General features: G+C 42.9%; 1 protein-coding gene across 2 annotated transcripts in view; it reads left to right on the forward strand.

Annotated features, from left to right (window-relative positions):
* LOC139268842 (septin-2) overlaps positions 1–18,614 on the forward strand; it is a 195,573-nt gene extending 176,959 nt beyond the window's left edge. For both annotated transcript variants that reach the window (XM_070887596.1, XM_070887597.1), the window contains one exon: positions 15,878–18,614. The gene's annotated coding sequence lies outside the window, so the exon portion shown is untranslated. The remainder of the gene's footprint in view (positions 1–15,877) is intronic.
* The last annotated feature ends 6,473 nt before the right edge of the window (positions 18,615–25,087 follow it).

Consider the following 25,087-nt stretch of genomic DNA (forward strand, 5'->3'; position numbering starts at 1 on the left):
GACTGCAACGCATAATCAAAGAAGCAACAGCTGGAAGACTGCAGCGAAAAATGATAACATTTTAGGATTGTGCAGTTCTACCGCAGAGTTTCTAATTTGGGACAGGAATGTATGTGAAAATATGAGACTTAGGAGAAAATGGGGAAACTCTGTCGGCTGTACTTTAAACAATGCCCCAAAGAATCCTCCCACTGCTTCTGTTTAATTGCTTCCACCTCGGCATGTTTTCCAAGCTGTCCAATCAGGCTGTTGTGTGGTTCTGTGGAATTCGAATTGTGAGGCTGGCCAGAGGTCAAATGAACCCGCAGATATGTCTGATTTTTTTTTTCTCTTAAATGTTTTTTGGGGGGGTGATGTTTACATTTCAGCATGCTCCAAATTACAAACTCTTGACAGTTGTATCTCCGAGCAGCTTCCTTTTAGTGTGGGTGGTTTGGGTTATTTTATCTGTAGATAATGACAATACAAGTTTGACTGACAGGACTGACTATCAGAGAAATTGTGGAACACTCACTAAGCTAATTTTGTTGTTGTTTTGCTTCAGATGAAAACTGCAGCAGTGTTCCCATTATTCTCGGCTGCGGAATTGAAATTCCAGTAACTTTAGTATTTCTTGGAAGTAACAAGGGGGATATAGAATTATTGAATCATATGGAACAGAAGGAGGCCATTCAGCTCATCGTACCCATGCTGGCTTTTTGAAAGAGCCATCCAATTAGTCCCACTTCCCTGCTCTTTCACCATAGGCCTGCAAATGTTTCCTTTTTAAGTATATATCTAATTCTCTTTTGAAAGTTGCAGTTTAATATGATTCCACCACACTTTCAGATAGTAGTCATCATCATTGGCAGTCCCTCCAAAAATGAGTTCTCGGGTGACTGTATAGTCCAATACGGGAATTACAGTTTCTGTCACAGGTGGGACAGACAGTCGTTGAAGGGAAGAGTGGGTGGGGAGTCTGGTTTGCCGCACGTTCCTTCCACTGCCTGTGCTTGTCCTCCGCATGCTCTCGGCGACGAGACTCAGTGCTCAACGCCCTCCCGGATGATCTTGTTCCACTTCGGGTGGTCTTGGGCCAGGAATTTCCAGGTGCCGTTGGGGATGTTGCACATTTATCAAGGAGGCTTTCAGGGTATTCTTGAAACTTTTCCTCTGCCCAGCTGGGGCTCGCCTGCTGTGTAGGAGTTCTGAATAGAGCGCTTGCTTTGAAGTCTCATGTTGGGCATGCGGACAATGTGGCCCGCCCAACGGAGCTGGTCGAGTGTGGTCAGTGCTTCAATGCTGGGGATGTTGGTCTGATCAAGAACACTGATGTTGGTGGGTCTGTCCTCCCAATGGATATGCAGGATCATGAGGAGGCAGCGTTGGTGGTATTTCTCCAGCGCTTTGAAGTGTCTACTGTATATGGTCCACATCTCTGAGCCATACAGAAGGGCAGGTATCACTACAGCCCTGTAGCAGATAGTGCATTCCAGATCATAACCACTCGTTGCATAAAATTATTTGTTCTCATTTCCCTCCTGTTTCTTTTGCCAATTATCTTAAATTTGTGTCCTCGGGTTACCGATCCTCCTGCCAGTGGAAACAGTTTCTCCCCATTTACTCTATCAAAACTCCTCAGAAATTTGAATACCTCCATTAAATTTCCCCTTAACTTTCTCTGCCCTGAGGAAATCAATCCCAGCTTCTCTAGTCATAGACAACCATAGAATGATTATAGTACAATAGGAGGCCATTCGGCCCGTCGAGCCCATGCTGGCTCTCTGCAAGTGCCACTTCACTTGGTCCCACTGCCCCGCCCTTTCCCTGTAGCTCTGCAATTTCTTTTCTTTCAGGTACTTATCCAATTCCCTTTTGAAAGCCGTGATTGAATCAGCCTCAGCTAACCTTTCAGGCAGTGCATTCCAGATCATAATCACTCGCTGCGTTTAAAAAAAAGTATTTATAAGAACATAAGAAATAGGAACAGGAGAAGGCCATACGGCCCCTCGAGCCTGCTCCGCCATTCAATAAGATCATGGCTGATCTGATCATGGACTCGGCTCCACTTCCCCGCCTGCTCCCCATAACCCCTTATTCCCGTATCGTTTCAGAAACTGTCTATTTCTGTCTTAGATTTATTCAATGTCCCAGCTTCCACAGCTCTCTGAGGCAGCGAATTCCACAGATTACAACCCTCTGAGAGAAGAAATTTCTCCTTATCTCTGTTTTAAATGGATGCCCCTTATTCTAAGATCATGCCCTCTAATTCTAGTCTCCCCCATCAGTGGAAACATCCTCTCTGCATCCACCTTGTCAATCCCCCTCATAATCGTATACGTTTCAATAAGATCACCTCTCATTCTTCTGAATTCCAATGAGTAAAGGCCCAACCTACTCAACCTTTCCTCATAAGTCAACCTCCTCATAAGTCAACCCCCTCATCCCCGGAATCAACCTAGTGAACTTTCTCTGAACTGCCTCCAAAGCAAGTATATCCTTTCGTAAATATGGAAACCAAAACTGCACGCAGTATTCCAGGTGTGGCCTCACCAATATCTTATATAGCTGTAGCAAGACTTCCCTGCTTTTATACTCCATCCCCTTTGCAATAAAGGCCAAGATACCATTGGCCTTCCTGATCACTTGCTGTACTTGCATACTATCCTTTTGCGTTTCATGCACAAGTACTGCGGCACTTTGTAATCTTTCTCCATTTAAATAATAACGTGCTCTTTGATTTTTTTTCTGCCAAAGTGCATAACCTCACACTTTCCCACATTATACTCCATCTACCAAATTTTTGCCCACTCACTTAGCCTGTCTATGTCCTTTTGCAGATTTTTGTGTCCTCCTCACACATTGCTTTTCCTTCCATCTTTGTATCGTCAGCAAACTTGGCTATGTTACACTCAGTCCCTTCTTCCAAATCGTTAATATAGATTGTAAATAATTGGGGTCCCAGCACTGATCGCTGCTGCACCCCACTAGTTATTGGTTGACAACCAAAGAATGCACCATTTATCCCGACTCTCTGTTCTCTGTTAGCCAATCCTCTATCCATGCTAATATATTGCCCCCAACCCTGTGAACATTTATCTTGTGCAGTAACCTTTTATATGGCACTTTGTCAAATGCCTGTGGAAGTCCAAATACACCACATCCACCGGTTCCCCTTTATCCACCGATTCCCCTTTATCTACCCTGTTTGTTACATCCTCGAAGAACTCCAGCAAATTTGTCAAACATGACTTCCCCTTCATAAATCCATGCTGACTCTGCCTGACCGAATTTTACTTTTCCAAATGTCCTGCTACTGCTTCTTTAATAATGGATTCCAACATTTTCCCAACCACAGATGTTAGGCTAACTGATCTATAGTTTCCTGCTTTTTGTCTGCCTCCTTTTTTAAATAGGGGCGTTACATTTGCAGTTTTCCAATCTGCTGGGACCTCCCCAGAATCCAGGGAATTTTGGCAAATTACAACCAATGCATCCACAATCCCTGCCGCTACTTCTCAAGACCCTAGGATGCAAGCCATCAGGTCCAGGGGATTTATCTGCCTTTAGTCCCATTGGCCCCAAGTTTCCACATGATTTGCTCCTGATTTTTAGGAGCAACTGGTGTAGAACGGAGTATCTTAGAAATTGGAATTCTCCACATTTAGTTTTCTGCAGTTCTAGTCAGGTAGAACAGTTTCACTTTGGAACTGATTTTTTTCAAAAGTGGGTGTGTCCGGCCACTGACGCCTAATTTGAAAGTTTCCACAGTGAAAACGTACTCCAAACTAATTTAGAATGGAGCAAGTGAAGATTTTTGTACGCTTGAAAAAACCTTGTCTACACTTTAAAAACTCAGGCGCAGGTTACAAATTAGGCGTCGGGAACGAGGTGGGGGGATGAGGGAGGGTGAAGGGAAGTCATTAAATTCTACAATCAATCCTTAGTTATACTTATACAAATATTATACAAATAAATCCAACCTGAATAAAAATTTATAAGCAAAGAAAAGATTAAATAAACCATGTTCCTACCTGTGTGAAAGTGCTTCAGGCAGGCCTTTCAGGCAGCGGTGTGGCGTCGGTCTCGGGGCCAGGCAGCAAGCAGCGCTTCAGGCAGCGGTGTGGCGTCGGTCTCAGGGGCAGGGGCAGGCAGCAAGCAGCCTTGGTGCTTGAGGCAAGCCTTCATTCCCCGCGAAGATGCAGCACCCGGACGGACTTGAGGCCATTCGGCCATGGGATTCCAGCGGCGTCAGTGGCTGGTCGGGAGCAGCAGCAGCCTTCGAGCTGTGAGGGGGACTGACTGCTAAAAGCACTCCCTCACACACAGAAATATCAAGAAAATTAAAATGCAAGCCTTTGCAAGGGTTCAATAAACAAATTTTCACTTTTTCTGCAGCACTTTTAAAAATGGCCGAGTGCCAATGTTTACTTCAGACTGCGCATGCGCGAACGCTCCAACGCGCACGCGCAGGGTTGCCGGCATCAAAAAAACTCATTTAAATTGTACCCGCTCCCTCCTACTTACAAAATCAGCGCGAGTGGTAGGCTCCGCCCCCTGTGCGCCGCGCCAAGCAGACATCGAGCTGCAAGGAGCTCGAGGATACCGCCTTTTTTTTTCAGGTGCCGTTTTCGGCGCGAAAAAGCCTTTTTCGCCGCGTGTGGAAACTTGGGGCCATTATCTTACTGAGTACCACTTCCTTAGTGATTGTGTTAAGTTCCTCCCCCCCCCCCATGGCTATCCACTGTTGGAATATTGTTAATATCCTCTACCGTAAAGACTGATACAAAATATTTGTTCAGAGTTTCTGCCCTCTCCATGTTCCCCATTACTAATTCCCCGGTCTCGTCCTCTAAGGGACCAACATTTACTTTAGCCACGCTTTTCCTTTTATGTACCTATAGAAACTCTTGCTATCTTTTTATATTTTTTGCTAGTTTACTTTCATAGTCTATCTTCCCTTTCTTAATCATTTTATTAGTCATTCTTTGCTGGCTTTTAAAAGCTTCCCAGTCTTCTGTCCTCCCACTAGTTTTGGCCATTTTATATGCCCTTGTTTTTAATTGGATACCATCCTTAATTTCCTTAGTTAGCCCGGATGGCTATCTTTTCTCTTACACCCTTTCCTCTTCACTAGAATATATTTTTCTTGAGAGTTGTGAAATATCTCCTTAAATGTACACCACTGTTCATCAACCATCCTACACTTTAATCTATTTTCCCAATCCACTTTACCCAACTCTGCCCTCATACCTTCATAGTCTCCTTTATTTAAGCTGAGTATGAGAGATCCAACTTTCTCACCCTCCATCTGGATTTGAAATTCAACCATGCTATGAACACTCATTCCTTGGGGATCCTTTACTAGGAGATTGTTTATTAATCCTGTCTCATTACACAGGACCAGATCTAAGATAGCCTGCCCCGGTTGGTTCCGTTACATACTGCTCAAGGAACAGTACGCTCTCTATGAACTCCTCCTCAAGGTTACCCTGACCAATTTGATATGTCCAATCAATATTGAGGTTAAAATCACCCATGATTATTGCTGTTCCCTTTTTACAAGCCCCCACTATTTCCTGGTTTATGCTCCAACCAACAGAGTTGCTATTGTTAGGGAGCCTATAGACCATCTCTCCAGCCACGTATTCATGCCAGACACGAGACTCCCTAAACAACTGCTATGTGCGGAGCCTGGAAGACCCTGGCCGAAGACCGCCCTAGGTGGAGAAAGTGCATGCGGGAGGGCGTTGAGCTCTTCGAATCTCAGCGCTGCGAGCATGAAGAGACCAGGCGCAAGCAGCGGAAGGAGCGTGTGGTAAATCAGTGCCACTTCCCCCGACGAATATCTGACCCACCTGTGACAGGATCTGTGGCTCTCGTATTGGACTGTTCAGCCACCAAAGAACTCACTTAAGGAGTGGAAGCAAGTCTTCCTCGATTTCGCGGAACTGCCTATGATGAGACTACGGTCACTATTGATAAAGGATGGAATCACTGCAATAGTAAGAAACGATATTGGCTCAAATGATAAGGGTGTTGAATTCCCCTTGTTCCTTATCTCCACCCAAACTGTTTCAACACCCTTATCATTTGAGCCAATATCGTTTTTACTATTGCAGTGATTCCATCCTTTATCAATAGAGCTACCCCACCTCCTTTTCCTTTCTGTCTGTCCTTCCGGATTGTCAAGTACCTCTGAATATGTAATTCCCAGTCCTGGTCACCTTGCAACCACATCTCTGTAATGGCTATGAGATCATACCCATTTGTCCCAATTTGTGCCATCAACTCAGCTATTTTGTTACAAATGCTACGTGCATTTCTACAAAGTGCCTTTAAGTTTGTTTTTTTACCCATTTTTCCTGCTTGTTTCCTCTCCTTCAAACTCACTTTCTTTATTTTTGCTTTCTAATTCAAGCTTTACTCCCTTCCCTACTGAATCTATTTTCAGGTTCCCATCCCCCTGCCAAGCTTGTTTAAACCCTCCCCAACAGCACTAACTAACCCCCCCGCGAGGATATTGGTCCCGGCTCTGTTGAGGTGCAACCTGTCCGGCTTGTAGCGGTCCCAATGCCTCAGGAAACTAACGCCCTCCCACCTGCACCATCTCTTCAGCTATGTATTCATCTGCTCTATCCTTCTATTTCTGTACTCACTCGCTCGTGGCACTGAGAGTAATCCGGAGGTCCTGCTTTTTAACCTCTCTCCTAGCTCCCTAAACTCTGCCTGCAGGACCTCATCCCTCTTCCGACCTATGTCATTGGTACCGATGTGGACCACGACCTCCTGGCTGTTCACCCTCTTTCCCCCGCTCCAGAATGCCCTGCAGCCGCTCAGTGACATCCTTGACCCTGGCACCAGGGAGGCAACATACCATCCTGGAGTCACATCTGTGGCCGCAGAAACGCCTGTCTGTGTCCCTGACTATTGAATCCCCTACCACTATAGCTCTTCCATTCTTTTTCCTCCTCCCCTGTGCAGCTGAGCCACCAGTGGTGCCGTGGACTTGGCTCTGTCTGCACTCCCCAGAGCCCCCATCGGTACTCAACAGAGTACCGGTTGGAGAGTGAGATGGACTCGGGGGACTCCTGCACTTACCTGCCTAGTCCTCCTCTTCTGTCCAGGGTTCACCCAATCCCAATCTGCTTGCACACTCTTAAGCTGTGGGGTGACTGCCTCTAGAAACATGCTATCCACGTTGCTCTCAGTCTTACGGATGCATCGCTGTGACCCCAGCTGCCACTCAAGCTCCAAAACATGGAGCTCGAGTTGGTGCAGTTGGAGACACCTCCTGCACACATAGTCGCCCCGACTGTGCGAAGCATCCAGGACTTTCCACATGCCACAGGATGCGCAATCCACAGGAGTGAGCTGCCCTGCTATCCCTCTAGTTACATTCGCAACTATCAAGAAGAACTAAACTCTATACCTTAGCACAACACACCCACTCGCTACTCAGAAAACAGCTGATTTAGTTAACTGGCTCTCCTTAGATAATAAAGATCACATATATTTTACTGGCAGATCCTACTTACGACAATGCCAAAGGTTTCCTACAGAAAAGAAAAAGAAAAATACTCACCAATCCACCAGCCAATCACTTACCCGCTTGGCTATGATGTCACACTTTTGATTTTGATTTTTTAAAAACTTTTTGTCCCTGCACCACCTGGCTCCTTCGACATGCCGCGCCCTTTTTATGGGCCTCGATCCTCCCTCTCCTGTCACCTTTGGTTCTTCTGCCAATCGCCATAAATCCGTGTCCTCGGTTTTTCGATCCTTCCGCCAATTGGAATAATTTCTTTCTATCTACTCTGTCTAGACCCCTCATGATTGGAACACCTCTAAATCTCCTCTCAACTTCTCTGCTCTAAGGAGAACAGCCCCAGCTTCTCCAGTCTAGCCATGTAACTGAAGTCCCTCATCCCTGGAACCATTCTTGTAAATCTTTTCTGCACCCTTTCTTAAGTCCTTCACATCCTTCCTAAAGTGCAGTGCCCAGAATTGGACACAATACTCCAGTTGAGGCCAAACCAGTGTTTTATAAAGGTTCATCATAACTTCCTTGCTTTTGTACTCTATGCCTCTATTTATGAAGCCCAGGATCCCATATGCTTTTTAACTGCTTTCTCAACTTGCCCTGCCATCTTCAACGATTTGTGCACACATACCCCCAGGTGTCTCTGTTCCTGCACCCCCTATAGAATTGCACCCTTTAGTTTATATTGCCTCTCCTTGTTCTTCCTTCCAAAGTGTATCACTTTTTCACTTCTTTGCGTTAAATTTCATCAGCCACATGTTCGCCCATTCCACCAGCCTGTCTATGTCCTCCTTGAAGTCTATCACTATGCTCCTCACTAATCACTATACTTCTAAGTTTTTTGTCATCTGAAAATTTTGAAATTGTCCCCTGTACACAAGTTCAAGTCATTAATATAGATCAAGCAAAGTAGTACCCACCCCTGGGGAACACCACTGTATACCTTCCTCCAGTCCGAAAAACAACCGTTCACTATCACTCTGTTTCCTCTCACTTAGCGAATTTCGTATCCAGGCTGCCACTGCCCCTTTATTCCATGGGCTCCAACTTTATTGGAAGCCATTGTGTGGCATTTTCCTATTTTGGAAATCCATGTACACCACATTGCCCTCATCAACCCGCTCTGTTACCTCATCAAAAAGCTCAATCAAGTTAGTTAAACACGATTTGCCTTCAACAAATTAGTGCTGGCTTCCCTTAATTAATCCACACTTGTCCAAGTGACTGCTAATTTTAATAATAACAACTTATTTTATTTATATAGCGCCTTTAACGTAGTAAAACGTCCCAAGGCGCTTCACAACAGTGTTACAAGACAAACCACATATATTTGACACCGAGCCACCAAAGAAGAAATTAAGGCAGATGACCAAAAGCTTGGTAAAAAAGGTAGGTTTTAAGGAGCATCTTAAAGGAGGGAAGAGAGGTGGAGAGGTTTAGGGAGGGTGTTCCAGAGCTTAGGGCCCAAACAGCTGAAGGCACGGCCACCGATGTTTGAGCAGTTATAATGAGGGATGTTCAAGAGGGCAGAATTTGAGGAGCTCAGACATCTTGTGGGGTTGAGAGGCTGAAAAAGATTAGAAGGGGCAAGTCTATGGAGGGATTTTTAAACAAGGATGAGAATTTTGAAATCTTGAAATTTTGTCCTGGATTATCGTTTCTAAAAGCATCCCCACCACCGAAGTTAAGCTGACTGGCCTGCAGTTGCGGGGTTTATCCTTACACCCTTTTTTTGAATAAGAGTGTAACATTTGCAATTCTCCAGTCCTCTGGCACCACCCCCGTTGCAATGAGGATTGGAAGATTATGACCAGTACCTCCGCAATTTCCATGTTTGCTTCCCAATGCATCCCATCCGGTCCTGGTGATTTATCTACTTTTAAGTACAGCCAGCCTTTCAATTTTTAGCCCATCCAGTATCTCAACTATCTCTTCTTTCACTGACTTTGACAGCATCTTCTTCCTTGGTAAAGACAGATGCAAAGTACTCATTTAGTATCTCAGCCATGCCCTCTGCCTCAATGCTTTTGTACTCTCCTTTTTGGTCCCTGATTGGCCTCTCCCCTCCTCTTGCTACCTGTTTACTATTTATATGCCTATAGAAGACTTTTAGATTCCCTTTTATGCTAGCTGCCAGACTATTTTCATACCCTCTCTTTGTCCCTCTTATTTCCTTTTTCACTTCCCCTCTGAACTTTCTATATTCAGCCTGGTTCTCACTTGTATTCTCAACCTGACATCTGTCCCCTTTTTCTCCACACAGCTGAAGTCCCTCAACCCTGGTATAATTCTAATAAATCTCCTCTGCAGCTTCTCCAAGGCCATGACAGTGTAGTTTTCACCATCACCAATTGGTCGGTTAACTAGCGAAACGATTGCGTGACCGTTATAGACCCGCCTAATTTTCATTTCCACTTATCTCAATGGGAATTAAAACCGGGCGGGTTCTATAACCGGCAGCCAATACACTCTGCTGGTTTGCTGACCAAGTGGTGAAGCTGACAATTACCCCAAGCATTTAATCATGTGCATCATTCTCCAATTTACCGTTATGAGTAAGTCAGATTGAGCAAAAAGCAGCTCATCATAGGAAAAATAATAGAAATATAGAGACCTGCGATTTAAGATTCAATGATACTGTAGTCCAGCTATCACATAGGATTACATTGGATATACAACACAGAAACAGGCCATTCGGCCCAACCAGTCCATGCCGGCGTTTATGTTCCATTCGAGCCTCCTCCCATCTTTCCTCATCTAAATTTATCAGCATATCCCTCTATTCCCTTCTCCCTCATATGCTTGTCTAGCCGCCCCTTAAATGCAACTATACTATTTGCTTCAACCACTCCCTGTTCCACATTCTCACCACTCTGGGTAAAGAACTTTCTTCTAAATACCCTATTGGATTTCTTGGTGACTATCTTATATTGATAGCCTCTAGTTATGTTCTTCCCCACAAGTGGAAATATTGGGTTGAAAATTCCGGTCATGCTGGGTCTGTACGAAGTGCGCACAGATTCAACGAGGCCTCGCAAACCCGGTTTTCAGGGCACGATGCGCATGCGCTGAAAACCGGCTTTTCTGATCTGTCAAGACTTTTTTTGACAGATCCTCCGCATCCTCGGGAGAAGGACATTCGCGCGGGAGAGATTGGACTATTTGCCCAACTCGTGCCTTTCAAACTTTTACGCTTGGTAAAAGCAAGCGCATAGCTTACTTTTACCAGCGTAAGAGTTTTAAAACATATAAAAATTAAATATAAACACTTATTTTTATATTAAAAATCCTGTCCATTAAGGTAAGTTAATTTTTAACACTATTAAAATGCATTCAAAAAAAATTCCTGAATATATATATTTTTTTCTAAACCATTTAATTTAATTTCAATTAATTTTAAATATGTGAGGTGTTTTATTTCATTATTATGCTGTGTTTCGGTGTTTTAGGGTTTTTTCTCATTGATAGTAATGGGAGTCTGTACAAACAGAGCTCCCATTTTTATCAATAAGAATACTGCATAGTGATTGGTGGTCGAGGCCCACATGATTCCAGCTTGTATGTACCGAGGTACCTGAAAGGCATCTCCCCATGCGCTGCGCAGCGAATCTAGGCCTCTGACCGGAATCTCTACATTCCTCCGGGACCACCATGTACTTGTGTAGATTTTTTTCGGATCGGAAGCCTCCGATCGCAATTTTTCCCCCATTCTCTCTGTATCCACTCTATCAAAACCTTTCATAATTTTAAAGACCTCAATTAGGTCACCCCTCCACCTTTTTTCAAATAAGAGACCCAGCCTGTTCATCCTTTCCTGATATGGATACCCTTGCATTTCTGGTATCGTCCTTGTAAATCTTCTCTGCTCCCTCTCCAATGCCTCTATATCCTTTTTATAATATGGCAACCAGAATGCAGTGTGGTCTAACCAAGGTTTGATACAGGTTTAGCATAACTTCCCTACTTTTCAATTATGTACCTCTAGAAATAAACCCTAGTGCTTGGTTTGCTTTTTTTATGGCCTTGCTAACCTGCATCGCAACTTTTAGTGATTTGTGTATTTGTACTCCGAGATACCTTTGTTCCTCTACCCCACCTAGACTCGCACCCTCCAAGTAATAAGTGACCTCGCTATTCTTCCTACCAAAATGTACTACCTCATATTTATCTGTGTGGAACTTCATTTGCCAATTGTATGCCCATTCTGTAAATTTATTAATGTCCTCCTGTAATTTGTTGCTGTCCTCCTCAGTATTGACTATCGTCCCCAATTTGGTGCCATCTGCAAATTTAGAAATTGTGTTTTTGATTCCAAAGTCTAAATCGTTAATATAAATTGTGAATAAGTCCCAGCACTGATCCTTCTGGATCACCACTACACACTTTCTGCCACTGTGAAAGCTACCTTTTATCCCTACTCCCTGTCTTCTGTCTTAAAGCCAACTAGCTACCCATTCTGCTACTTGTCCCCTGACTCCACATTCTCTGACCTTGTTCATCAGTCATATGAGGTACCTTGTCAAAGGCCTTTTGAAAATCTAGATAAATTACATCATCTGCATTACCATTGTCTACTTTACGTTATCTCTTCAAAAAATTCAATGAGGTTGGTCAAGCAAGACTTTCCCTTTTGAAATCCATGCTGACTATTCATTATTATATTTTTGCTTTCTAGATGTTCTACTTTCTCCTTTAGTAGGGATTCCATTATTTTTCCTACCACCGATGTTAAGCTGACTGGTCTATAATTCCCTGGCCATGTTCTATCCCCCTTAAATATAGGTATTACGTTAGCTATCTGCCAGTCCTCTGGCACTACACATTTTTCGAATGAATTATTAAATATGTGTATTAATGCCTCTGCTATCTCTTCTCTCGATTCTCTTAAAATGCATGGATGCAATCCATCCGGACCAGGGGTTTTATCCTCTGAGTTTGGTTAGTTTATTTAATATATCCTCTTTTTGCTTTAAATCTACTTATCTCATTACTAATCTCATCTTCCAATGTCATGTCCACCTGTTCTATCTCCCTGGTAAAAATACTGAAGCAAAATAATTATTTAACATTTCAACCATCTCTCTATCATTACTTGTGGTATTATCCTGTCTATTCCTTAATGGCCCTATTCCCGTCTCAACCTTCCTTTTTTATTGATGTGCCTGTAAAATATTTTACTATTTTGTTTTATGTTCCTTGATAATTTAATTTCATAGTTCCTCTTTGCCTTCATAATTGTTTTTTGACTTCGCTCCTAATTATTTTGTATTCTCCCTTATCATGCACTCCCCTGCTGTCTATGTACTTAATGTATGCCTCTTTCCTTACCCGTAATTGTTCCCTTATGGCTTTATTCATCCATGGTGTCTCGTTAGGTTTTAGTTTGTTTTTTCCTGTTAACGGAATATGTTGTTCCTGCACTCTGTTGAACACCATTTTAAATGTTTCCCATTGCTGTTCTACATTGTTTTTTTACCAATATTGTTGCCCGTTTTATTTCCCCAAGTTCTAATCACAGCCCCTCAAAATCAGCTTTCCTCCAATCTATTACCCTGGCTTTCGTCATACTTATGCCCTTCTCAATTATCATAACGTGTATTATATTATGATCACTATTGCCTAGATGTTTCCCTACTTTTACTTCTTTTCTCTGCTCTGGTTCATTCCCCATTACTAGATCCAACAGTGAATCCTCCCTTGTTTGGCTTTTTACATATTGGGTTCGAAAGGAGTCCTGTACACATTATAGGAACTCCATCCCCTTATCCCCTTTACCTACCTCTTCTGTCCAATTAATATCGGGGCATAATCCCCTATGATGATTATTCTTTTTTTTTTCTCATTTCCCTAATTTGTCTGCATAGTTCTTCCACCTCCCTTCCACTATTAGGTGGTCTGTAGACTACATCTATTAGTGTGATTTATCCTTTATTATCCTTTATCTTTATTCGTATGGATTCTATTTTTGTCTTGCTGATAGCTACTTCTCTTTTTCTACGGCCATTGTTATCCCAAATAAATACAGCGACTACACCTATCGCTTTTCCCCCTCTCTTTTCTAAATATGTTATACCCTGCAATTAAAACCCTTTGTGAATGGAGATTTTTAAAGTTGTAGTTAATCTTCACATTTAAGTTTTTTTTTATTGAACTCCAAATGCAATCTCCCCTTTGTCTCACTTCATTGAATCAAATAGCACAGAAGGAGGCCTTCGGCCCATCGGTACCCGTGCCAGCTCTTTGAAAGAGCTATCCAATTAGTCTCACTCCCCTGCTCTTTCACCATAGCCCTGCATATTTTCAAGTATATATCCAATTTCATTTTGAAAGTTACTATTGAATCTATATTCCAGATCATAACAACTCACTATATTTATAAAAAAAAATAGATAGACTCCTCTCACCTCTGGTTCTTTTGCCAAAATATTGGAGCTCCTCCAGGATTTGAACCTGGTCCTCTCACATATTTTAACCAACAATCCTGAAGTGAGAGTCATACCTCTAAACCAACAAGCCTGCTGGTTTGTGGGCTCTCGGAGACTTGGTAGAAGGCAATGTGTAACTAAAACATCAGTCAGTGCTGCATTAGCAGTTCTCAACCAGGGGTGGGGGGGGGGGGGGCAGAGTTTGTGCACTGGGCTGTAGTGTCTCCAGATGGAAGGATTGGAAAACAGGGCGAGTCTCTCTGAGCCACACTCGTGCACCATCTAGCTACTGAAATATATTGGATACTTGGAAGCAGGTTCCATTTCTGCTCCCTCATGGATATCCTAAAAACACGTGAAAGTGACCAAGAATGGAGCTTCATTAAAATAGTGAGCACTGAGTTCTCCCTTAAGACTCAATTACTGAGTGCACTTTTTAGTGTGGAACGTAAATGTAGACCCAGGAAATTTGATCCTCAGTCTGTGTTTTAAGTTAGTCGATCTCAGTCAGAGCAATTTTAGGGACGCTAGAATTAGGCAAAAAAGGAAAAGATCAGCATGAGATTATTTATGATTGTTGTGTAGTGTGTGACGACAGGATCATGCTCAACTACAATGTTCCCCAAGACTGAATAGCATTATTGACACTCGCTATATAGACTCTCAAAAAAAAAGGCCAAAGAGAGCAGATGGAACGGAGCATAACATGTCACCTTCAGGAGAGGAAAGCAGAAATTGAATTTCTTAAAAAAAAATAGAATGGTTGCCTAGAAATAAGAATTGGAACTGGATGTATCATAAACACAATTTGGACATGTACATTATGCGGGGATGTCCCCATTTCGACCAGTTATGGCAAATACAATGGATGGATGTGTTCAAGATTCTGCATCGTCTTAATCATAGAATAATACAGCACTGAAGGAGGCCATTTGACCCATCGTGCCTGTGCCAATTGTTTGAAAGAGCTCTCCAATTAGTCCCACTCCCTGCTTTTTCCCCATAGCCTTGTAAAAAAAAAACATTTCCCTTCAAGTATTTATCCAATTCCTTTTTGAATGTTGGTATTGAATCTGCTTCCACCACCCTTTCAGACAGTGTATTTCCAGATCACAACAACTCGCTGCGTTTAAAAATAAATGTCCTCGTGTCGCCTCTGGTTCTTTTGCCTATTGCCGTAAATATGCGTCCTATAGTTTCTGACCTTTCTGCCACTGGAAACAGTCTCGCCTTATTTACTCGATCAAAACCGTTCTTGATTTTGAATGTCTCTATCAAATCTCCTCCTAAGGAGAACAACCTGAGCTTCTCCAGTCTCTCCACATAACTGAAGTCCCTCATCCCGGGTGCTATTCCAGCAAATCTCTTCTGCACCCTGTCCAAAGCCGTGACATTCTTCCTAAAATGTGGTGCCCAGAATTGAGAACACAGTTCTGGGGACCTTTGTAGATACTTTTGTCTGAGCCCCGTAACTGTCCTGAAAAATGTTGCGACTCTTGTCCCTCTGGATGTTCACACTGTAATTCAGTGTCTGTTTAAGACCATTAAGATATATAGTGACATTATAAGGAACTTTCCAGCACTTGTAAGGGTTCAGATAATGAAAAATGACTTAAATGGATGTATTAATTTTAATGCATCAATAGTGTTGCTGTAGAAAATTGTCTATGGTACCTGTGACATATATAACTATACTATGGGAGACTTGGATATAAAATGTATACTAGCTGTGGTATATCCTGAATATACCGTAAGACCTGTGGGTTGTACTAATTATTGGTCCTGATAGGAGAAACTTCATAATCCATTTCCAGGATTATCTAGTCTTTTCTCAGTTGTGGGATAATTGCAATGCACAATTGTTTCACCGTGTCTGAACTCCTTTAAAAGCTGCTGTTAGTTAATAATGCCATTGTGTTTTTCTCTCTAGGGATAGGGTGTGGTGCAAGTCTCGTGATTGCAGACACTCTTGATATCTCTCGGATGCAACGCTGACTATGAGTTTATGGCAAAACAGAAGAGAAAACGGTCTTCACAAATCTTGCATGGAATTTCTGTATCACTCTATTGTAATCACAGATATATTTTCCACCTTGCCTATTTGTACTGATTTTACTTTATTACAATGGGAATCTTTTTACTTTTTTTATATAGTTTGTAAACCTTCATGTATTATTGCTACACATTCTCAACCTTTCACAGGCATGTAATCCCGTTCCTCCAAGTGGCAGATTTTGGACTGTTTACATCACATGAATGGCCATCAATGAGGTGAAGGTACAGTGCTGCCCAATGGAATCCCTGAAATACAATAATCTATTCGTATTGGGTTAACTGCAGCAAAAACAAAGCCAGTACACCAACCCTCTCTTTAATTTGCCAACCAAGCAAAAATATAATGTTGACAAGAGACCCAAAATGCCAACTGAATTAAACACCGTGATCGTTATCCAATCCAGCTAATTGGCACAGTTGCTTTGTGTTGCAAGTGACATCCCTGCTGACAGGTTCACTGATAAGTGAACACTGTTTAATGGTGGTAATTCCCATCCCCATCATTATTTTTTAAAACCGTGATAAAGGGCCAAAGTAAACTAATAGTTCCCCATTTACTTGCCAATCTGCAACAGATGCAACTGAAATGCTTACTCATTGATCTGTGGCAGACAGATTCAATCCTTGAATTATTTTTAATCAGGTTGAAAACCTCAGGTTTAGTGCCAGCAAGTGTGCTTTTTACAAAATTCTATAGGCAGAAATGTGAAAGTCTGTAGCTAAATCTCTTAATTCAGTGTGTTGAAAGAGTGAGATTCAGACATGCCACAGACTCCCTTAAATACATGATACACTGTAGTATCTAGAAGGATAGCTGTGCTGTGAGGTTATTACCATTTCATACATTTATTATCTTTTGCACTTTTGGTCATTTACTTCCACATTTTCAATATTTTAAGCCTTGTCTTTGCCCTAAGGTTGTGAAAGATGCTGTATAAATGCAGATTCTTCTTAGTTCAATTGATGGTAATCTTGCACAGAAGTCAGGAGGTTGAGAGTTCCAGTCACACACCAGGACTTGCGCACAAAATCAATTGCTGACATACCAATGCACTACTGAGGGAATATTGCATTATTGGAGGAGTCGTTTGGATTAGATTTTGATCTTGTGGCTCAGGTGGACGATCAAGATCTCATGGCCCTTTCCAAAAGCATGGTGTTCTCCCAGTGTCCTGGCCAACGTTCTTCCCTCAATTAACACTAGCAATAACAAATGACCTGTTTATTTACCTCACTCCTGTTTGTAGCACCTTGCAGTGTGCAAAGTGGCTGCCATGTTTGTTTACCTAACAGGTACTGCACTTCAAAGTAATTAATTGTATGGGAAGTGCATTGAGATATTTGAGGGTTCCAGGTATATAAATGTAAATCTGTATTTTTGCTCATATCATATCCGGGCCATTGATTTGCTTTTATTATAATTCAAACTGATCATTCCAGGATTTTTTAATCAATTTTTTGAGAATCACTTGCCACAAATCTAACCCTCCTTCCACAAAACCACAATTCAACGGCCTTGATTATTGAATTGGTATTTGAATCTATAAAATCATACAGATTGTTAGTAAAGCCCATTTTAAATGAAGTAGTTAGATACACTCTTTGAATCTGAAGCTTCATTGATTGTGTAGAGATCCTTGATATAAAAGATAATGTGTAAATGGAAATGGCTCAAATCTTCTGGATTTTCAGAGAAATTGCTACATCCTGTTGTTCCATTACTACTTCAGTCGCTATTGGAACAGTTAGACCAAGTTTATTAGCTCCTCTACGATGCAGCTTTATCAGTTCATAGACTTCAGCTAACAAGACTGTTCGACTTGTATGTTAAGACGGCAGATCGCGTAACAGTAATGTCAGAGAAAAGTCATTCACTTGATTTATACCCAATGCATTTTGTAACCTTTTTTTAATGCAATTATTCTTTGGTTACAGAATAATAGCTATAATGTTCAGTTCCTGTAAATGGCTGACTTTATCATTACAAAGCCTGTTCAGTTTAATGTGTGCCTATCGACGGAACTGGTGCTTTCATCAAGGAGCCTACTTACCAAGCCAGCTGGTATGTGTCTCAGTTTTGAAAATGGGAGAAGTTTCAAAGCACTAAATGACTTTAGTTTGATCTTCAAGGACCTATTGATTCAAGGGCATCATTGCCTCAGGAGTTGTCCATTTGCAGAGAACTGACCATCTGAGTGTGGTCAAGTTACTTTATAGCGCTAACTTTCCTGACTGTGTATGTGGCCACCGTTTTTGCCGTATATGTGGTTGCTAAGTTCATTGTGTATGAGTTGTGCATACTACAGAATGAGTTGCATTCCATTTGTGCCAGGAGGGAGATTCCTAGATGCTTAGTTCAGTGTTTTGTCATATCGTTTTCATAGCCAGGCACTGTTGCATTCACTAAGTTGCCTTATGATTGATAATTACTTTAGTTTTTTTTGCGGGGGGGGGGGGGGAAGTGGGATTGGTTTTGTTTGGCCAGATGCCAATAATCTGCCTCGAGGAGCTTTTGTTAGTAATTCCAGACATAATCATAAAATGCTTTTATCTTTGTACACTACATTTTGTTTTTGTATCAAGTAGTCAACAATAAACTGTACAGGACTGAACCAACTGACTAATCATTTCATTACATTTAACCTGTTCTTCCCTCAAGGCCTCCGTCAGCCAAGAGAGCGGACAGTGCTGGTCACTCGCTACTGTATGACCACGCAACAGATGCCAGGTTAGTAGAAAGGACAAAACGGCGTATAGATGTTTTTCTTCCTTTGTTTTTATGAAGCAGGGCATTTAATGATGGCCGTAAGCTGAAGAAACTTCTTAATAATGTCTGGCATATTAAGGTAGCCTGCTGTGAAAAACATGGTGCAAAGACCTCAGATCTCGTGGGTGACAAATGAACAGTAAAGCAGGATGTCTCCGTTTATAAGGTTTTTGCTCACTAATAAGGCTTGGTTGCCAGAAGTAGTCATTAAGATGTGTTGATACTAACTGAGTGAATAAGATGTATGGGCTACAACATGACATGGGTCTGTATAATGGCTTGAAGTATGGTCCCTTGTTTGTAGACTCTGCCCATATAGTTACTCAATGATTTATTAAAGGAAGTTGTGTTGATATTTCCTCAATGGTCTTTGGGAGGTTAGCCAAAGCGAAGCTGAGGAAATAGCTTCCACTTAGTCCTCAGAAGCAGTTAGTTGGCTGTGTAGTGGATGTATAAACAATCATCAAGTAACGAGAGAACTTTAAAACATCGAACAACAGAAGTTTCTTGCCAGTACAGCGGCTTGTCAGAACATCATTTATGTGATCTGGTCCAATTTATACGGTTTTAATTATTTTCTTTTGCTGTGCATGTCTAAGCAGTTGTTTAGTTTTGAGGACTACTATTTTAATAAATCTCACTATCTCACTCAGCAAAGGAAGTCTGGTCTTGGATGCTTCACTTAAACAAGTTAAAATTGCAGAGGGCTCAAAGCGAGCGCTACTTATGTACCCAGTGGGAGGGAGGAAAAAGATTGGAGAACAAGTTGCTCAGAGCATCTGTTACACACCTGATGAGGCCATTTACAAAGTGAGATTGAGCGAGCCTGAGGAGCAGGTTGCCAGTCAGGGAGTGGGTGAAAGAGACAGACAAGGAGAGAAAACTTACCATTTTAAATGAGAGGTGTGGCGAGTTATCAAGAAAAATACTAGGATCATTGCATCTGTCTAATGCAAATTTATCTGTCAAACTGGCAAACAAGAATAAACAAGCATAGGTAATCATTTTGAACAGCACAGACAAAACATTCCAGCAGTTGTATGTTCTGAAGCCACGTCTACAGCCTCTTAACTGTGACACGAACTTACCTCGTGTTTACTTAAATATCAATTAGGATTTATAGCCTTAAAGGGGAACACACCTCAACTTCAACAGAAAAGGCGTTCTATTTTACTTAGTACAATGTGCTTTTCCTTTGTAAATGAGTGCATTCTCTGGCTTTGTTGCAGCTGTGCCCATCCAGGCAAGTGGAGAGTATTCCAACATGCTCCTGACTTGTGTCTTGTAGATGGTAGAGAGGCTTATGGGGAGTCGGGATTAGCCACTCGACATAGAATACCCAGCCTCTGACCTGCTCTAGTAGCCATGGCATTTACATCGCTGATCCGGTTGAGTTTCTTGTCAATGGCAACCCCCAGGACGTGGGATTCAGCGATGGTAATGCCCTTAAATGTCATGGGGAGATAGTTAGACTTGCCTTGAGTAGCACCCCAGGAGATTCAACAGTATTATAAAACCTTAACCTATGTGTGCATATCTTGTCATTCACAGTTGGGATGTTACTACCTTTTACAAACCTCTGTTTAATTTTTTTTTAAATGTAACTTATTTTTAAATATAACAGGAGTCATTGCAATGTGCACAAGAACTCAATGAATTACAGCCGCAACATCTGGAGGGACTTATTGAAACAGAGATCATGTCAACATTTAAGAATAGGTTAGATAGGTGGCTGGAGGAAAGTGGGATTCTGGGGACAGGTCGTGCACATGAGTTTAGCATTACTGCACACATGGAGGAGAAACACCAACATGGATTGGTTAGATTGAATGGTCTCTGTGCTACAATTTCTATGTAATTGACCTTCTCACAAACACAGCCAGGATTCTGATCTCTGAACGGCAATTAATCTTTGAACTGATCTAGTACATATAAATCGATTGGATTATGTACCCTTAAACGGACACACACCTACACTTTTAACAGTAGAATTGTGCTTTACCTGGGATAATGTTCATAAGAAATAGGAGCAGGCGTAGGCCTTACAGCCCCTCGAGCCTGCTCTGCCATTCAGTAAGAGCATAGCTGATCTGATCTTGGCCTCAACTGCACTTTTCTGCCTGTTCTCCATAACCCTTGACTTCCACTATAGTTCAAGAATCTGTCTATCTCAGCCTTGAATATATTGAATGACTCGGCCTCCACAGCACTCTGGGGTAGAGAATTCCAAAGATTCACAATCCTCAGAAGAAATTCCTCCTCATCTCTGTCTTAAATGGGCAACCCTTTATTCTGAAACTAAGTCCCCTAGTTCTAGATGCCCCACGAGGGGAAACATCCTCTCAGCATCTACCCTGTCAAGCCCCCTCAGAATCTTATATATTTCAATAAGTTCACCGCTCATTCTTCTACACTCCAATGAATACAGGCCTAACCTGCTCAACCTTTCTTCATAAGACAATCCCTTCATCCCAGGAATTAACCTAGTGAACCTTCTCTGAACTGCCTTCAGTGCAAGTATATCCCTCCTTAAATAAGGAGTCCAAAACTGTGCACAGTACTCTAGGTGTGGTATCACCAACGTACAGTTGTAGCAAGACTTCCCTACTTTTATACTCCATCCCCCTTGCAATAAAGGCCAACATTCCATTAGCCTTCCTAATTACTTGCTGTTTCATGTACGAGGTCATCCAGATCCCTCTGAACCACAGCATTCTGTCGTCGCCATTTAAATAATATTTTGCTTTTTTATTCTTCCTACCAAAGTGGATAACTTCACATTTTCCCACATTATACTCCATCTGCCAAAATTTTGCCCACACACTTAACCTATCTATATCCCTTTGCAGACCCTTTGGGGCCGAAATTGCCCTCCGCCCCGCTTGAGGTGGATAATTGGAGTTATTATGTGAGTTACCGCCCCAACCATAGGGGCAAGGAGTAGAGGAAAATTGTGCTCTTCTGAAAAATCATTGGGGTGGCAGAGGTGCGGAGGCGAGTCAGGAGTGGGATGGGAGTCGGGTGGTGTCATCAGCGCCGCGTTGAGTACGTGACTTAAAGGGAAGGGACACTGCAAGGCCTACTTGGCGCCCGCTGGGCCACCAGGAAGGGCTTCGGCCGAACCCGTGCCCGCCATTGCTGGGTCGATTGCAGAGTCTGCCGACAATTAAAATGAAATGGCAGCCGCTGCAGTGCGCGCGCTCCTTTTAAGGACGGATACACCGCCCAGCCACTGGCAGCTTCTCGCTGCGCAAAGCTGTTGGGGGCACCGACAAGCAGTCATTCAATTATTTGAGGGCAATGTCGCTTCTGGGCGCCGTTTGCACAGGAGCGGGGAAGATACCTTCTCCGCCTCAAATAATCAAGAGGGCGATGTCCTGACCGTTGGAGAGTCCGCTCCAACTGTGCGGAAACTCATTTCCGCTCTATTACCTACCGATAACTGCTCTTTATATTTTTTTTTAAAGGGGGCAATTTTGGCCCCTTTGTGTCCTCACAACGTGCTTTCCCACCTACCTTTTTGTATTGTCAGCAAATTTGGCTCCAATACACTTGGTCTCTTCATCCAAGTCATTAATACAGATTTTTAATAGTTGAGGCCTTAGCACTGATTCTGTGGCACCCTACCAGTTACAGTTTGTCAACATGAAAATGACCCATTTATCCTGACTCTGTTTTCTGTTAGCTAGCCAATCGTCTATCCATGCTAATGTATTACTCCCAACCCCAACCTTTTATGTGGCACTTTATCGAATGCCTTTTGGAAATCCAAATACACTACATCATCTGGTTCCTCTTTATCCATTCTTCGTTACATCCTCAAAGAATTCTAATAAATTTGTCAAACACTATTTCCCTTTCATACAATTAAGCAGAGTCAACATGGTTTTATTATGATTTTCTAACTGTCCTGCTACTACTATCTTAATAATGGATTCCAGCATTTTCCCAATGACAGATGTTACGCTAACTATAGTTTCCTGCTTTCTTTCTCTTAAATAGGGGCGTTACATTGGCGGTGTTCCAATTCGCTGGGACCTTTGGAGAACATGGGGAATTTTGGAAGATTACAACCAATGCATCCACTATCTCTGCAGCCACTTATTTTAAGATCGTAGGATGTAGGCCATCAAGTCCAGAAGACTTGTCAGCCTTTAGTCCTATTAGTTTGCTGAGTAGTTTTTCTCTAGTGATAATCATTTTAATTCCCTCCCTCACTTTTTTCCCGATTTTCTACTATTGGGATGCTTTTAATGTCTTCTACCGTGAAGACAGGTACACAATATTTGTTCCTACCCTTATTAACTGCATTCTCTGACTTACCATGGGTAGTGTCATTCTCTGACTTACCATGAGTAGTGTCACAGGAGATTTGCTCATCTATATACAAATCATTAAATCATGGTTAAATTGCAAGATTGAAGGTACATTAAAAATGGTAAGTGTTGTGATATAACCACTAATTGACAATCTTGCAATGTTCTTACCCATGATCATATCATATAATGTTACCTATGCGGAGGAGCATTTGATAAGGACATGTTGTTTAGATGCACACAAGAAAAAGCAATGGGAGCAATAAACTTTGATTTGCTGTCATCGTGTCCTTGGATTTCACAGCGCCTCACAGCTAACCTGGCGTGCTTTGATGACCCCGAGATGCTGAATGCCCACAGCATTTGGTCTGCCCTTCAGGCCTCCATAACCAGTGCCTGTGAAGAGACGGTCACTCAACCAGAAAACACCAGGACTGGTTTGATGAGAATGATCAGGGGATTCCAAGAACTAATAAATCGCAAGCGCAGAGCATTTCTGAGCCTCAAGCAACAACCCAACTCTGGAGCATCAAAGCAACATTACAGGTGGCTCAAGGCTGAGGTCCAACAAAAAACCTGGGACCTAAAGAACAGGTGGTGGATGGAGAAAGTACAGGAGATACAACAACTGGCCAACAGCCATAATGTGCGAGGATTCTTCATCGCAGTCAAGACCACCTACGGTCCAAACTCCCAAGGCCCCACCCCATTGCTGGCCAAGAACGGGAAAACACTTATCAAGGTCACCGAGGCTGTCAGGGCCCACTGGAAGGAGCACTTCGAAGATCTTCTCAATCGAGACTCTGCCTTTGACTCTAGTGTTCTCGACTCCATCCTGCAGCATGCGACCCGCCACAACCTCCGTAAAACCCCAACGTTGCATGAGGTAGAAAAAGCCATAAAACAGCTCAAGAACAACAAAGCTACGGGAGCGGATGGAATCCCTGCTGAGGCAATAAAGTATGGCGGAGAGGTGCTGTTGGTGCAGATACATGACCTCATCTCTCTTATCTGGAGGGAGGAGAGCATGCCGGGAGATCTCAGAGATGCAGTGATTGTGACCATTTTTAAAAAGGGGGACAAGTCCGACTGCAGCAATTACAGAGGAATCTCCCTGCTATCAGCCACTGGGAAAGTTGTCGCTAGACTCCTCCTCAACCGTCTTCTCCCTGTGGCCAACGAGCACCTCCCGGAGTCACACTGTGGATTTTGTCCCCTATGGGGCACAATGGTCATGATCTTTGCAGCGCGACAGCTGCAGGAAAAATGCAGGGAGCAGCGCCAGCCCTTATACATGGCCTTTTTCGACGTTACAAAGGCTTTTGACGCTGTCAATCACGAGGGTCTATGGAGCGTCCTCCTCTGTTTCGAATGCCCCCAAAGGTTTGTCAACATCCTTTGCCTGCTCCATGACGACATGCAGGCCGTGATCCTTACCACCGTATCCATTACAGACCCAATCCACATCCGGACCGGGGTCAAACAGGGCTGCATCATCACTCCGACCCTCTTCTCAATCTTCCTCACTGCCATGCTCCACCTCGCAGTCAACAAGCTCCCCGCTGGAGTGGAACTAAACTACAGAACCAGTGGGAAGCTGTTTAACCTCCGCCATCTCCAGGCCAGGACCAAGATCACCCCAACCTCGGTCTGCGCACATTGAGGCCGAACCCCAGTATATAGTTGATGTATTTACTGAGGCAAATGAAAGCATAGGCCTTACTCTAAACATCCGTAAGACAAAGGTCCTCCACCAGCCTGTCCTCGCCGCACAGCACTGCACCCCAGTCATCAAGATCCACGGCATGGCCCTTGACAACATGGACCATTTCCCATACCTCGGGAGCCTCATCAACAAAAGCAGACATTGATGCGGAGATTCAACACCGCCTCCAGTATGCCAGTGCAGTCTTCGGCCGCCTAAGTAAAGAGTGTTCGAAGACCAGGCCCTCAAATCTACCACCAAGCTCATGGTCTACAGGGCTCATGGTCTACCGCCCTC

Source organism: Pristiophorus japonicus, chromosome 8, assembly GCF_044704955.1.
Source record: "Pristiophorus japonicus isolate sPriJap1 chromosome 8, sPriJap1.hap1, whole genome shotgun sequence".
Lineage (NCBI taxonomy): Eukaryota > Metazoa > Chordata > Chondrichthyes > Pristiophoridae > Pristiophorus > Pristiophorus japonicus.